Below are 16,177 nucleotides of genomic sequence, written 5' to 3'. Positions count from 1 at the left end.
ACCTTGGTGTCTCTCTTTTTAAAGGATTATTTAGAAAGGGTTGCTATTTACAGATTATAAGTAAAAGGACTAGTGTTATGGTTTTCAGACTTTTAAAAATATCATAAAACCTTTTATTTAAATGAAATCTTGTGAAGAAGCCAAAATGTAAAACAGCGGATACAAAACTGCTTGAAGCAGGTAGAGGGTTTCTGCAAGTATCTCTATTACTTCCCTAATTCCCCACCCTACGGTCCCTCAAGGCCTGCTGAGGAACACAGTTCCACAACACTGAATTAGTGTAATCATGAATATGCATCTATTTAATTCAAATGACTCTAAAAGGGCATGCCGTGAGAGACCACCATCCTTGCCTGGTCAGCCAGCACCAAAGTCCTCTCCGTGGAAGCAATGAGACAGTGCTTCTGCATTCTGATTTCTTGTGTGTCTGTAAGCAGAAGTATTTAGGTATCCTCTTTAAAGACACCTCTCTTTGGTGAACAAATTGACTTAATTTACATTTATGATCTTCTTCACTTTCCTAAACATTCTTTGGAATCTCAAAGATCAAACCAACATTTTGTTAAAGTGATTTGAAAGGCGGTGCCTATGCATGGGGTGACCAGCCAGCCCAGTTTGTCTGGGACACTGGATTTTCACTGCTAAAACTGTGTCAGCCCCAAGCAAACTGGGATGGTTTATCACAAACCCCTGAGGTCACAAAAAATCACCCTTTAAGGACCACTAACCAGGGTCCCACAAAACCACTACTCCCATGACTTGCCCCACTTGGTTCCTGGTCTTGTTGATCAGGTGAATTGCAGATCGTTTTGAGTCTGGTTAACACTGTTCCTTTATTCCTGGCCCTGAACTTGAAAATCAATATCAAAGGTAAGCCATTTCAAAGAGATTAAAAAACAACATATTTTTGTTTTTAAGGCATAGTTAGGGTATGGGCACTATCTTTCTCTTTTTCCCTCCTATTCTTTTTTTTTTTTGAGACAGTGTCTCATTCTGCAACCTCTGCCTCCTGGGCTTAAGCGATCCTCCCACCTCAGCCTCCCGAGTAGCTGGGACCACAGGCATGTACCACCATGTCTGGATAGTTTTTGTATTTTTTTGTGGAGACAGGGTTTTGCCATGTTGCCCAGGCTGGTCTTGAACTCCTGAGTTCATGCGATCCACCCACCTTGGCCTCCTAAAATGCTGGGTCTTATTCTTAAGATATTTTTAAGGCAAACTAATAAATAAAGATATTTTAATGTTACCTATAGATAAGTATTTTTTATTTTCTATGGATTTCACTTATCCTTTATCATTTTTTAGTATGGGGCATAAATGAGAGTTAACCAAAACACACACACACACACACACACACACACACAAAGACAAAAACCCTCTCCTAGTTACAAAATACAGTAAGCTATATTGCCTGGCACTGCAATTACAGGGAAAAAACAGGTCAGGCATAGTGGCTCATGCCTGTAATCTCAACATTTTGGGAGGCTGAGGTGGGAGGATAGCTTGAGACCAGGAGTTTGAGAACAGCCTGGGCAACATGGTAAGACCATGTCTTTACAAAACAAAGATTTAAAAATTAGCGAGGTGTGGTGGTGTGCACCTGTAGTCCCAGCTGCTCGGGAGGCTGAGGTGGGAGGATCAATTAAGTGCAGGACTGAGCGAGATTCAGTCTACAAAAAAAAAAAAAAAAAAAGAAAAAAAACAAAGACCTTGAGCTGCTTACAGACTGTAAGACATTGGAGGGGGGACGGAATCCAAAATGGAAGCGCAGAGTGCCAGGGCAGAGGAGGGCTTTAGCCAGGTCACCTGCAAGAGCCGGCGAAGAAACGACAGGCTGAACAGCTGTCCGGCGAAGAAACGACAGGCTGAACAGCTGTCCGCAGCGGGAGAGGGTGGGGATACAGGCCGGATGGACACAGAGGAGGCCAGGCCAGCGAAGAGGCCTGTCTTCCCACCCCTCTGTGGGGATGGGCTCCTGAGTGGGAAAGAGGAAACAAGGAAAATTCCAGTCCCAGCTAACAGATACACACCATTGATAGAAAACTGGATAAAGATATTTACTCCTATTGTGGAACATTTGGGACTTTAGATACACTTTAACTTGAAATCAAGGAATGTAGAAATCAGGACTTGTAAAGAAACCAAGGATGTTAGTGCTCTGACAACAGCAGCTGATTGTGTGAAAGTTTTTATTCTAGGCTTTCAGGTGGAGGATGCACTTGCCCTCATCAGGTTAGATGACCTCTTCCTAGAGTCTTTTGAAATTACAGATGTTAAACCCCTAGAGGGAGACCATTTATCCAGGGCAATAGGAAGAATTGCTGTCAAAGGAGGAAAAACCAAATTCACCATAGAGAATGTGACATGGACGCGGATAGTTTTGGCTGATGTTAAAGTTCACATCCTTGGCTCCTTCCAAAACATCAAGATGGCAAGAACTGCCATTTGCAAACTAATCTTGGGAAATCCTCCTTCCAAGGTTTATGGCAATATTCGAGCTCAGCAGATTAATTCTGATTTCAAGTCAGAGACTTTTTATCTTGCCTTTGGACTCTGGAGAAAAATACTTTATGAGTGGTCGGTCACAAGAAACCATCTGAAGAATTTCAGTCATTTGAAGCCTCCGTCCCTTCTTCCATTCTCAGCCAGAAGCATAAACAGAAAAGAAAGATTTAAGAGTAGTCACACTCAACAGGTTTTAGAATAATTTAAATATCAAAAATTGATTCTATTATACTTACACATTAGGTATAATTTATCATTTATCTGAAATCACATGTAGCAGATTGCATAGTCTGTAATCCTCTCAGAGGGAAACTTCTTTAAACAAGAAGTTAAAACAGCTCTATATGAATAAGTTTAAACAGTTCTATATGAATTTATACTTTTATATTTATAAATTTATAACTTCATAAAAATTTATAAACATTTCTTCTTTATAATTGTAATTTAATAGATTATCTCAGAGAAGCCTCTCTGAATGATAACCCTTCCTTACTACTGGGTGATGTGTAAATATTTTTTGGGGGATAGGGTCTCACTTTGTCACCCAGGCTGGAGTGCAGTGGTGTGATCTCAGCTCACTGCAGCCTCTACCTCCTGGGTTCAGGTGATCCTCCTGCCTCAGCCTCCCTAGTAGGTGAGACTACAGGTGTCCACCACCATGCCTGGCTAATTTTTTGTATTTTTTGTAGAGATGGGGTTTCACCACGTTGACCAGGTTGGTTTCGAACTCCTGACCTCAAGTGATCCATCTACCTTGGCCTCCCAGAGTGCTGGGATTACAGGCATAAGCCACTGTGCCTGGCCTTGATGTGTGAGTATTTGAGAGGTCATAAGCAGTGGTTTTGGCTATACTGTGCTACACCATATACATCAGTAAGAGCTCATCTTGGCACCTGTTTTGCAGTTTTAAAAATTAAAGACCTACATCACACACACACACACACACACACACACAAAGAGACATTGGAAAGGCCCCTTAAGCTCTCAGAGCCCAAATTTCCTCATTGGCTCAGTGGAGATAATTACACCTAACAGGATTAGCATGAAATATCAAAGTGCTTAGAAAATTTCATTTGCTCGATAAATGTTCATTTTCTTTTCTACCTGGAATGCTCAGAGTTCTGTGTAATCAAATATTCTCATAATATAAAGTTAGCAATAAATGATGTTTACCATTAAAAATGAACCTAATACCATGCAGGCATAAAGGAACTTTCTGGATGATAGAAATAGTCTATATCTTGATCTGGATGGTGGTAACATGGGTGTTTACATATGTAAATATTCAAGCTGTGTACTTAATAGTTATATATCTTACTGTGTGTAAGTTCTTCTTCACCTAAGAAAAGTACTTTGAACATAAAAGTCTTCTAAAATTGACTTATATAATTTTTTTAAGGGTGAAGGGGGCTCATGGAAATCTATTGCTAATCAATTGCCCTACTTTTAGTAGGGCACAAATACCATTTATTAGAGTGTTACTGATTAAAATGTTAGCTAATCTTGATATTATGATTCATACTACTATATATAGATGTGTGTGTGTGTACATATGTATGTATATGTGTATGTAAATGTTTACAGAATGATGGGTCTGGCTGTTTTCTGTGTGCAGTGGGGAGAAATGACACCCACTCCAGGTCTAAATCAGTTGCATTTTGTATTCCCCATGGAATACATGGCAAAACTGTGCTTTTTTTCAGTTTTGCTATTTGGCTTTCCAGGGAGCCTCAGCTAACCAAACTTTTGTGATAGCGTATTTATTATCTAATATTTGAATTTGAGGAAAGGAGCCAAAGTCCGTACTCCATAGAGCAACGGCCTCATTAGTGATTTTAGAAAATGGACTTGGAAAAAGGTTTTGGGCACTGGGCCTACACAGAACTCACTCATAGACCCGTGGTGATATCATTTAGCACAAAGCAATTGGCTTGAAAAAGAGAAAAACACTGGGATTTTGAAACTAATTTTTATATCATGCCATTTATTACAGTCTGTCTCTCTTTTTCTGGCATCCTGGGTTTAAGGAAATAATGTTATCTTCTATTTCCAGAAATGGTTTGGATAACAACTTCTTGGAAACCCTTCACACACATTTGTATTTTGGTATGTCTCCATTATTTCCCATTCAGACATACTGGCCACAGGGGCAGTGGGAGGCTCTCAGGTTCTGGAATACACCAGCGCCCTACTTTCACATGCCCAGGACACGTGTAGGATCATCTAAGAAGAGCAGCGAGTAGTCAGAATGTGGAGTGGAATCTCTGGCCCAACTGTGGGAAAACATAACTATTACCACCACCGCCACCACCACCACCACCACCACCACTACTACCACCACTACCACCAGTACCACCACCACCACCACCTCATGGGGAGAGGAGATTCAAGGGAGTGCCCAGGAACATTTCATGAGATACAATGTCCAAGTCCCTGGCTGGTGTTAGCAGGTTATCTCAGAATGGTAGCTGGGCAGTAAGTCCAGAGAGCAAACATATTTCTTGGAGATACCTTCAGGTGAATGGTCGCTCCCCTAGAGCAAAACATATCTCTCGGTAGCATATTTTCTTGGAGATACTTTCAGGAGAGTGGCTGTTCCCCCAGAGCAAAACATACCTCTTGGTTTCATATTTTCTTGGAGACACCTTCAGGAGAGTATTCACTCTCCAAGTGAATACCAAGAGATATGTTTCAGCCTATTGAAAGGAGATTGATTGTTCCTTATGGTAGAAAGGTTGCCAATGACTTAGTGATTACTGAAAATTTAAGAAAGGGGGAAAAAGATAAGGAAAACGAAAAAGTTTATAAGAAAAGAAATATGGTAACAGAAAACTACATGATGCAGCTGTGAATAAATGTCATATAATCATAATAATGTAATACTGAATACTGACTTAACTCAAAACATTATTTTAGGAGGTTGAATGAAAAGCCGAGTTGTATGCTTGTGTATGTGTGTGTGTTGAATGATAAGAAAGCGAAGTCCTCATTTTTCATAATGGACAGTCAATACCTAACATCTAAATGGAAAAATCAAGAACTAGCAGTATAAGCATAATATTGAGAAATATGGAGTCAAGAAAGAGTTATAAGTATTGGAAGTAATTGCCCTCAGGATATAAGTATAGAATGTAACTGCAATCATTGAAATTAAGTTAAAAATTAACTCAAATTTTTCTTAAGTCATTTCAGCTAATTCAGTCATTAAAATTAAAGCCGTTCCTCAAGAAATTAGAGTTAGCAGAAAAGTGCTTTTAGTGGGTTAGGAAGCCAGCAGGTAGGAATTTTCATTGAGAGTGGAAAATAGAGCCCAGGGTTCTTTTACCAATAATTAAAACTGTTGGTGCATAGGATTCTCACAAGGGACTCTGGTAAGAACAGGAAGGGCTGGAAAGAGACTTCAGCTGTACGTTCCTTTCCTTCCGGAGGCTGTTGAAACTTTGAATCTGCAAAAAAGTACTTGGCCAGCTTGAGAATATTAGCCAGGGTGCAAAATAGTGGCCAAAATATTCTGTCTGTAGTTTTGGTTCATCAGCTGCTTCCATTAAAGTATAGCCATGCCTTCCCCATTATAGAGTTTTCAGTAGTGGATTATAACTACCTCCACACATTTTCCTAACTTCCAGATTGTTTGTAGTGATATCCCTGACTATGCCTTTGGGCAATGTAGATTCATTCTTGCTCTATTCTACAACTTCCTTTTATTACAGGGCTAGTAGCCTGGGAACTACATTTTCAGAATTCTTTGCCAATAGTGGTCCCATGTAGATTCTGTCACTAGAAGGCACTTGTGAGAGAGCTGGACCCAGAAGAGGAGCAGAATGATGCACATTGTTTTCCTCCAGCAGCAGAGGGTAGATGTAAAGGCTTTACGGGATGTGAGGTTTTGTAGCAATCTCTAGGTAATCCCCTGGAAATCATTTGCTGTGGTGTGGCAGGCAGCTGGAATCACTGGTGATAGTGATTTGTGATTCATTCAGCTTCTTGATTCTCGGAAAGCAGTGGCAAACTTGAGTGCTAGTGATGGTTTCCCCTAAACCTTAGATTCATAAAGACCTGGGTTTGAATCTTGACTCTTATATTAACTATGCAACTCTGAGCTAGGTATTTTAATCCTCTATTAGTTTTTTCAACTGTGCAATAAGGATAACACCATTTATTGTATAGATTATGAGGGAAAAATATGATAATACATGTAAAAATGTCCAGTGAAAGACCTGTTCTCACAGTAGGCATTAAACAAATGGTAGCTATTGTTATTTATTTATTTATTTTGAGACAGAGTTTCACTCTTGTTACCCAGGCTGGAGTGTAATGGCTGGATCTCGGCTCACCGCAACCTCTGCCTCCCAGGTTCAAGCGATTCTTCTGCCTCAGCCTCCCAAGTAGCTGGGATTACAGGCATGCGCCACCACGCCCAGCGAATTTTTGTATTTTTAGTAGAGACGGGGTTTCTCCATGTTGGTCAGGCTGGTCTCAAACTCCCGACCTCTGGTGATTTGCCCGCCTTGACCTCCCAGAGTACTGGAATTACAGGCGTGAGCCCATGCCCAGCCCTATTGTTATTTTTATCCTCTGTTTGCCACCTGCTACTGTTGTTATTTATGCTGTAGCTGCTGTGCAATTGCTAGGCAGGAAACTCATGCGCAGGGTGCTGGACTGAGCAGCTGGGATTACTCTCCCACTCTCTCTTGCATTGGCTTTGCCTTTTACAGCGGGGAAATGCCCACAGCCTCCCTTCTCCCTACTTCAGAGCAGAAGCCTGAGTCTGCCAGACACCCAGACTTGTCTGGCTGTAGGAAAGCAGGACTGATCAAATCAGCTGTGACCTTGGCACATGTGTTTTGGTTTTCTTGTGTTTTTACTAGTTTGCTTCTTTCAATAACCTAGGGGTAAAGGACAACCTTTTTCTCCAGGCAGCAAGATAACTTTTGATGGAGATCTCTGGTTCTGCTTTTTTAGGGGCCAGTCACTCCTTCCTACTTCCTGAGGTTTCCATGCTTGAGCAGGTTCATTCTTAACCTCTGGGGGCTTTCACAACAAACTTCATTGCAAGGCAAAACCCCATCTAGGCAAAGTTGTAGAGTTTGGGTATTTTGGGGCTTGGTATTTCTTTCCTAGCCCCACTTTTATATGTGAAACACAAATGTTCCAGCTGATAAGCCCTATAAGTGATTTTTCCCCTCATTGATTTAAAAAATTGTACCCTGTCTCTATATGGCACATGATCAAGCACTTTAAAATATATGATTAATTAAAGGATTTTTCTGAAACTGACATGCAGGCAAAATAAATGCAAATGAAGTAGGGAATCTATAGAAATAGCCCAGGAACAACCATCTCTGCATAGAGTGACTGATAGGATATCCTGAATGCTAAGTAACTGGGGTCCTTGTAGATCAGGGAGGTAGCGAGTCCAGACATGGAAGTTGCCACACTTGGTATGCAGTTTCTGCTTTCTTCTTGCTTAAACTACAGGTTCCTAGTAGAAACTTCTGGTCTCTCCCTGTCAAAAAAGATGGAGAACAGGGATGGAGAAAACAATGAATGTATAGAGTGAACAGTTGTGATATCACTGCTGTATTCAATTTCCCTATCATTTCTAGTTTCTTCTCTGTTTGTACTGAATTGCTAAGGGGCTCATGTAGGAACTAGGAGAAGGCAAGGTGCTATGGGAGGAAAGCACCCTGAGTGTCCAGATCTCTTCTCTCTTCTTCATCAGAGACCCTAAAACTAGGATGATGGCGTGTGATGCTCTAATAAACAGAATCTGCTTTCTCTCCTGCACACCTGGGTTTGAATTCTGGCTCTGCCATTACTAGCTGTGTGGCTTTGGGCAAGTTACTTAACCTCTCTGTGTCTCTGTGCTTTTGCTTTTAAAATGTAGATGATAATAGTACTTACCTCATAGGGTTGTTGTGAGGATTAATTAAGATGAGGCAAGCAGAGACTTAACACTGACAGTGGCATGTAAGTTATTATGTTTATATTCTCCTCTCAAATAAGGTAAGCAGCTCCACCAGAATCTTAATTTCCTGTACTTGTTTCTCAAAATCTCCCCTTAATTTGCCTGAGATGTCAAAGGCGGGTTCTTTGGCTGGGTCATGTGAAAACCCTCCTCTGATTAGGGAGAGATGTGAGCTTTACAGAAACGAGAGTCCCAGTGGCAGAAAGTACCCTGCAATTATTTGAGCTAGCTACTCACATCCTGGCAGCCGGTCTTTCTGGAAGAGAGTCATGTGAGTCACAGAGGGAACGAGACCATCTCACTGTGTTACTGAACCGTGACCAATGGCTTGCCAATCACAAGAATGGTTCTCTGTCTTTGTTCAATACAAGTTTTTACCTGCTTTATTATTCTTCTGACTCGGGCTTGTCTTTAATTCCTTCATCTGGAAAAATCTCTGACAAGAGGAGATATTAAGCTGCTCCCTTAGTTGGTATGAGGTTAATTCTACCAGAGTTGGACTATTCTGCTGTAATTGTCTGTGTATGAGGCAGTGCCCATTGGTATTTTTGCATCTGTACTTCAATTATTTTCAGATCTTCCTTGGGTTACCTTTCATCACCTTCTTTTGCTAAAAGTACAGATGTTAGAATTCAGAAGAGCTCAGCTAGGTGTTGGTGAATTGAATCATTGCTTTTGGAATGATCAATTCATTGCTTTTTGGAATTTTAGGTTCCAACTGAAATTTTTCCATTGGCTATTCACATATCCTCTTTCAACCTCCTTTTTCTTAAATGGAAATAATAAACACTCATCTAATTATCTTTGTCTCTCTGGACTCATTTATTATCATTACTCATCCTCTTCCCCAGCCCTCTTCATGCAGTACACATGTATCTGGATAAATGGAAATATTTTGTAGTCCTGTGATCATTTCAGGGTTGCTGTGGAGTTTATATCAGATCAAATATATGAAGACACTTATTACTGTGTCTGGCGTAGTATGGATATTTCTCAGATCTCTATATTTAAATTCCAAAGCCTGCTATAGGTCACAGAACACAGAAGCTTTAGAAGACTTGTGGTAGAGTCCCACCTCTGTCACTTAGTAGCTGTGACACTTCGAGCACATACATCGTTTACTTCCCCAAACTTCAATTTTTCATTGATAACATAACAAAAAATTGCCCTGGGTTATTAGATCAAATGTGTGCAAAAGTGCTTTCTAAACTGTAAAGGATAATACAAATGTAAGATGCTGTGTAGGTACTTGTAACAATTACAGTAGCTTTCAGTTGGAAATAACAATAAAAAGCTAAATGATACTTCTTAGTTTTAATTCAGCTTCACTCCGTGGCTCCAGGACACTCATCTAAACATTAATAAAACAGGAGCACTCTAGACTTTGCTTTACAATCAAAGCAAAACACACACAAGTCTATATACACAGCTGTGAAATGCACTCAGTGCTTCCGGACTTGTGCTGGGGAAAAGGTGGATGTGGCATCCCAGTAGGTAGGAGGGTGGGCTGGTTTATTCCATTAGTGCCCTGGGGCCAAGTGTTGGCAGTGAAAAGTTAAGAGAGGAATCAAGGTTGGCACCAGTATCAGCCAGAGAGGAGAGGCTGGTTAAGTGACTGTCCTGGACGTCCTTTCCTGTTGTCTAACTTAAAAGGGGTTAATTACTCAATTTACTCAAATGTGTTCCCTGAGTCTCATCTCATTGCAGTGGGGGGAGTGGTTGGTAGATGGGAGATCTGCTGCTGCTCTTCCTCATTCTCTTCTTCCTCTAACCCAGGGAAACTGGAGAGAGAGAGTGGAAGGTAGTATGAATCATCTGTAAGAGATACTTACTTCCCCCAGGGCTTGCTTCCCTGTGCATAGGGAGACAACTCCAAAGTCATGAACTCTGGAGAAAAAAAGTGAATCATCTTCATCCTCTCAGACATCAAATTTATTTGGCTTCTTTTTCTAGCCTATGGTTTGGAGACCTGAGGTCAGCACAGGATTTCAGAGAGAGAGAGAGAGAGAGAGAGAAGAAAAAAAAGAGAGAGAGAGAGAGAGAGGAAGAGAGAGAAAGGATACATAGTAGAGAACGTGGTATGCTAAGAAGAGTACATGGTCAGGGAGGTTAGATGTCTCAGTGGTAAGAAGAATCTCTGGAAGGACCTGATGGTTTAGGAAAGGCTAAGCCTTGTGCGGTTCCAGATGAAACAGCTGAGTGTCATTGATTAGTGTAAGAAATTGGGTTTAAAAAAGTTACTCTGATTAGTTGGGCGTGTTGGCTCGCATACTTGTTCCCAGGTACTCGGGAGCCTGAGGCAGGAGAATTGCTTGAACCCGAGAGGCGGAGGTTGCAGTGAGCCAAGAACGTGCCATTGCACTCCAGCCTGAGCAACAAAAGTGAAACTCTGTCTCAAAAACAAAGACAAAAACAACAAAAAAAAATCAATGAGGTAAGTCTATTAAATTTGAAATTGTGTAGATGTTTTAAGTGGGGGATAGTTTCTGGAAAGTAGGAGGTTAGTGACTATTAGTTTGCTTGAACTGTCATAACAAAATACCACAGACTGGGCGGCTTAAACAACAGAAATTTATTTCCTCACAGTTCTGGAGGTGAGGTGTCCAAGATTAAGGGTTGGTTTCTTCTGAAGTCTCTCTCCTTGGCTTGTAGATGGCTGTCTTCGCCCTATGTCTTTATATTGTCTTCTCATAGGTCTGTGTCTAATCATCTGGCCTTAGGAAAACACCAGTCATACTGAATTCGGACTCATTCTAATGACCTCATTTAACCTTAACTACCTCTTTAAAGACCATATCTCAAAACACAGTCAACATTTTGAGGTTCTAGAGATTAGGACTTAAACATATGAATTTTAAGGGAACACAATTTAGCCCATAACCACTATGGAACCATATCTAGTACATAATATACACTCAAAAAAGATTTTTGTATGTCTTTTGCCTCAACCAAGGTATTTCCTATATATTCTTCTCAGTCAGGAATCAACCCAAGGCTCTGGTGAGAGGGCCTAAACAGACCCTGCCACAGGGCAACTGTGTTGTTTCAATCTTTACTGATCCCCTAACTGTACACCAAAACGAGCCTGGATGGGGAAGATCCTATAATTACAAGGAGGGCACTCCTAGTCCTATTTTAATAGTTCAGAAAACTGGAGCTCAGAGATGTGAAGTGACATCTCCTAGGTCACACAACCAATGCATGTCAAAACTGGGAATTACGTCTGAGAATTTCAAGCATGTGGAATTGTCTTCCCATTAGGTCGGAGTTAAAAAAATTTAACAGAGATTGAGCTTTGAAGGAAGGAGTGTGTACTAGTTCTCAGAGAAGACTTGCAGCATGCAATGAGAAAAGAGGTCATTCCGGGTGAGTGAAGGAACATGAGCAAAGCAGAATCAGGAATAGTAAAAGGGGCTACTTATTTTAAGCTACTGTCCACTCTCCAGTCTGTACAATGGCATATATTACCATTGACATTGAAGTTAGGTTGACAGTGCCTCTCTAAAGAATCCAGGAAATAATGAGGCATCTCAGATGTGTCATCAATTTATTTACTGGCTCATTGGGAAAGACATTACAGTTATTCATCAACTGCTTTATATTTGCAAAACGGTTTGCCATAATTTTGATCTGATTTCTCCCTAGCAGGCTAGCTCAGGGTGGTCACTGCAAGCTGCTCAACTCACTAAGGAAACATTTAAAGATATAAAGACATTAAATTGGCCAAAACCGGCTAAGAGCAAGAGCTAGGATTAAGAATTGGAAACTTCAGAGACCTCCTCTGTTTTGCCTTGGGGCCGGCTTTTTCCATAAACAGGCTTCTGGGAAGCAGCATGATGAGGGGATTCCATGAAGAGCATGGCATTTTCTATAACCATTTATTGAAAATGCAAGTCATCAAATTAGAAGAAAGGCATACCAGGGAAGCAGAGATGCCCACACTCTGGGTCAGGGTTTTAGAGCAAGGGTCCTGGACTGGGTTCTATGTAACACATTTGTATTGACGACCATGAAAGGATTCAGCGTCTTGAATGAGACAGCTGCTTGTACAGAGGCGTTTTTTATGAGCTGACAAGTTAGCCAGAAACAAAGCATGTTTGTAGGAAGTAAATCATTGCCAGTTTTAAGCTGAGCTTTTCATTCAGCTGTAACTGGAGACAATTGAGTTTTTAATGTTCCGCATGAAGTTCCTCGATTCGGATTTTGGTCAGAATGAGGTCTGGGATTTGGTTTGGCTTTAGGTGTTCCATTTTCAAAATGTCACCAATATCAATGAAAACAAAAGCAATGCTGGTTGTTTTCATTTCCTGCTGATCATAACTTTTCCAGGGGACAGGGTTTGGACAAACAAAGCTGCCTTCGTGAAGAATGTTTATGTTTCTAGCTCCAAGACTGAGATTAAAGAGGGTAGATAAACAGTTGACGTGTTATGATGTGAAAATGATTTAAAGTCCACACTAAGATGAGAATTAAACTGAGATCCTCATTGGGGTCTTGAGGAGTCAGAGGAAGTTGCTTTGAGTCACATCAATGAGATTGAAGAATTGCCTCTTTGATCGGGTTTCTTCAGGGGAGCTGTTTCTCCTAAGAAAAATTTCCAGATAGCTGAAAAAAAAATTTCTTTTAAAAACACTAAAAAAAAAAAGTGTGTCTGTGGAAAATTATTTAAAAATGCATTATATACTTTCCTGCCTTATCAACAAGAGTGTAGACCACAATATGCCCTGTTCTTGATGACTCAGGGTAGTCATTACCTTCACCATCTCAAAAGCAGTGACACCTGTGGGCCCTGGAGATGCTCTCCTGCACCAGTTCACTAGAGGAACCTGCAGGGTGAATGGATGATGGCTGGGTGCCACTGAGGATTTATATTTTTATTGTGGACCATGAATGGTATTCTTTCACTAGAACATTAAAAATAAATCTAGTAACTAAGTATACCTAAATCTTGCTAAGAGAAAGATAACTAGATTTACTAAGGCAACTAAGTAAACATTTCAACTAATTACATGTTGATTGGGTTGGTTTGACCAGCAGTGCCTTCTCATAAGAGAGTTGTTCCCGAACCTCAGAGTTCTGTGGTCTGAAGTTTTTCACTGTCTCTTCATGTACATGTAAGCAGGGACCTTAAAAACTACCTCTGGGTTTGCATCATGTCAGTTGTTGGAGCACAACTCAATCCTGTACAACTCGAACTCTAAAAACTAGAATTTTGCTGCTTTTTAGACCACATTCCCCAATGATCTTTCATCTGTTTTAAAACTGTATTCAGACTTTAGGCAATCTTCTTTGGGATTCCACCTTCGTAAGGATGCACCTTCTTAGGGATTCTGTCTTAGCCTCCTGAACAGACAGTCAATAACCCCAGTGGCTGAGTTTTTCTCTGGTCATGCTGAGGTCCAAACTACACTAAACAACACAGTTGACCTGTGGTCTACCTGGCCTGAATTGTCTTACCACTTTCCTAAAGGGAATGGATATTATCTCTACCTGCAGTTTTAGGTGGGAAAAGATTGGTTTTGTGGCTGAATACCACTAGGAAGACTCTCTTCCCTGGGAAAAAAATTAATCTGAATTTATGGTCTTCCCAGGTATCTTACTTCGAAATACTCTTCTTTTAATCCTGAGAGACATGTTAAAAAATAATACGCTTTTAACTTATTTCAAACTATTGCTTTCCCAATAGTGAATCCTCCTGAAAAATTTTAACCCTAGGATGTCTCTCCTACTGGCAGACTTTGTGATATCTATTTTGCATTATTTTCTGATTCTTAGCTGTTGTATATTTAAATTTCCTGGATAAGAGATCCCGGGATAAGAGAGAGACTATTCTTCATGATTTTAATTGACTTTGTTTGGTTGTTTGCTACAGATTTATTAAATCAAAAGTCCTAAATCTAAGGCTGAATAATGGGCCCCAAAGAAATCAGACCTTAATCCCAGGAACCTGTAAATGATACCTTACAAGGAAAGAGGGCCTTTGCCAGTGTGATTAAAGATTTTGAGATGCGGAGATTATCCTGGATCATCTAGGTGGACCCTAAATGCAATCACAGGTATCCTTATGAGAGAGAGGCAGAGGGAGGTTTGACATAGACAAAAGAGGAGAAGGCAACATGACCATAGAGGCCAAGCTTGAATGACATGGCCACAAGCCAAAGAATGCCGATAGCCAGCAGAAGCTGGAGGAGGCAAGAAACAAATTCTCCCTTAGAGCTTCATGAAGGAATATGGCCATGTTGACACCCTGATTTTGGCCCAATGATACTGATTTCAGACTCTGGCCTCCACAATGAGAGAATACATTCCTGTGTTTTTAAGTTACCAAGTTTGTGACTTAAAAAGTCATTTTAAGTTACATTTGTTACAGCAGCCAAAGGGAACTAATACAAAGGGCTAATGAACTACTCTTAAATTCCATGTTTAAAGTAATCATCAGCAATACATTCTTAAAATGCACCAAGTTTTGTGTTAGTCCATAAGGAAGGCAGAGAAGAAATAAAGGACATGGTTTCTTCCCTCAAGGGCTTTATGGCCTCACTGGGGAGACAAGGTTCATGAGACAAGGGTAGGTGACACAGGGAAGTGTATCATTAAATGCTGCATTACTTTTATAAGCTCATAAGAGCTGATGAGGTTCAGAGAAGTTGACGAATTGGTGATATATGGGGAAGGATTATTGGAAGAGAAGGAATGTGGAGTATTTCCAGGCAGGGAGAAGGAGGGTAAGCATTTCTGCAGAGAAGAATATGAGTGATGGCCGAAGTAGAACTGAACCTGGTATGCATTAATAGGGCGGGGACCATGATTGTGTCATTCACTATTGATTCCCATCACCCAGTATAGTGTCTGGCACATAATATGAATGCTATAAATATTTAACAAATAAACACATGTTGTCTTTGTAGGATATCACCATTCTAACTGGCCTGCAGGAGCAGAGAACATACTTTAGGAATAATGGGGAATTGGTTTGGGTCTGTAGGGTAGGACCTATGAAAACCAGGGAGAAGAAAGTCAATATTTTAAAGCACCAACATACTAGAGGTGGATTATTCCTTTAGAGGGTTTGAAAGGCATTTAAGGAATATGCCTCCATGACTCACTCCCTTCCATCCTTTTTTGTCCACTAGATCTCCAGTCTTCCTATGAGACTGGGTTGGAAAATACAGAAAATTAATTTGACAATCTATTTGTGCCATCTGAATTTGCCTTAGTCTCATCTGGAAAGAGGAGGTATTGATGGGCTTTCAGAATCCAGGACCAGTCATCAGCCCAAGAGTCATGTCCCTCATGCCATGGCTTCTGAAATCTACAGACTGTCTGTGGCTCTCTTTTGCCTCCCCTCTCTTTACTGAGCCAAGCTGGATGACAAGAACTGGCAGCTTTACCAGGACAATTGGACACATTCTGGCTTTATTTTCTTGGCACACTGAAGACATTAACCAGTCTCCAAATGATAAGAAACTTGGGAATTGTTAGTACCAAATCCAAGTTCCTTCTCACAGAAGGGGAGTTGCATTGTTTGAAAAGAGGGGTGCTAGCTGCTCAGTGACATGTTCTTTATCCATGATGACAGTCCCCGTTGGCACATCACAAGCACTTGTTTCAATAATAAAATTATTCTGGCTGCCAGCGGGGCCAGCTTCTTTACAAAATGAAGTAACAATAGCATGTTTCATACGATTGTCACTTCTTGTTGAT

At 40.7% G+C, this 16,177-nt stretch overlaps 1 long non-coding RNA gene and 1 pseudogene across 1 annotated transcript in view; both read left to right on the top strand.

The window, feature by feature from the left end:
- The window catches only part of LOC119623861 (uncharacterized), a 380,205-nt gene that overhangs the window by 84,685 nt on the left and 279,343 nt on the right, over window positions 1-16,177 (top strand). The window lies entirely within an intron of this gene.
- LOC103238748 (RNA-binding protein PNO1 pseudogene) lies at window positions 1,373-2,707 on the top strand (annotated as a pseudogene).

The sequence above is a fragment of the Chlorocebus sabaeus genome, chromosome 11 (genome assembly GCF_047675955.1).
Source record: "Chlorocebus sabaeus isolate Y175 chromosome 11, mChlSab1.0.hap1, whole genome shotgun sequence".
Lineage (NCBI taxonomy): Eukaryota > Metazoa > Chordata > Mammalia > Primates > Cercopithecidae > Chlorocebus > Chlorocebus sabaeus.
The sequence above is the reverse complement of the archived record's forward strand: the minus strand, read 5'-3'. Positions and strand labels throughout refer to the sequence as shown.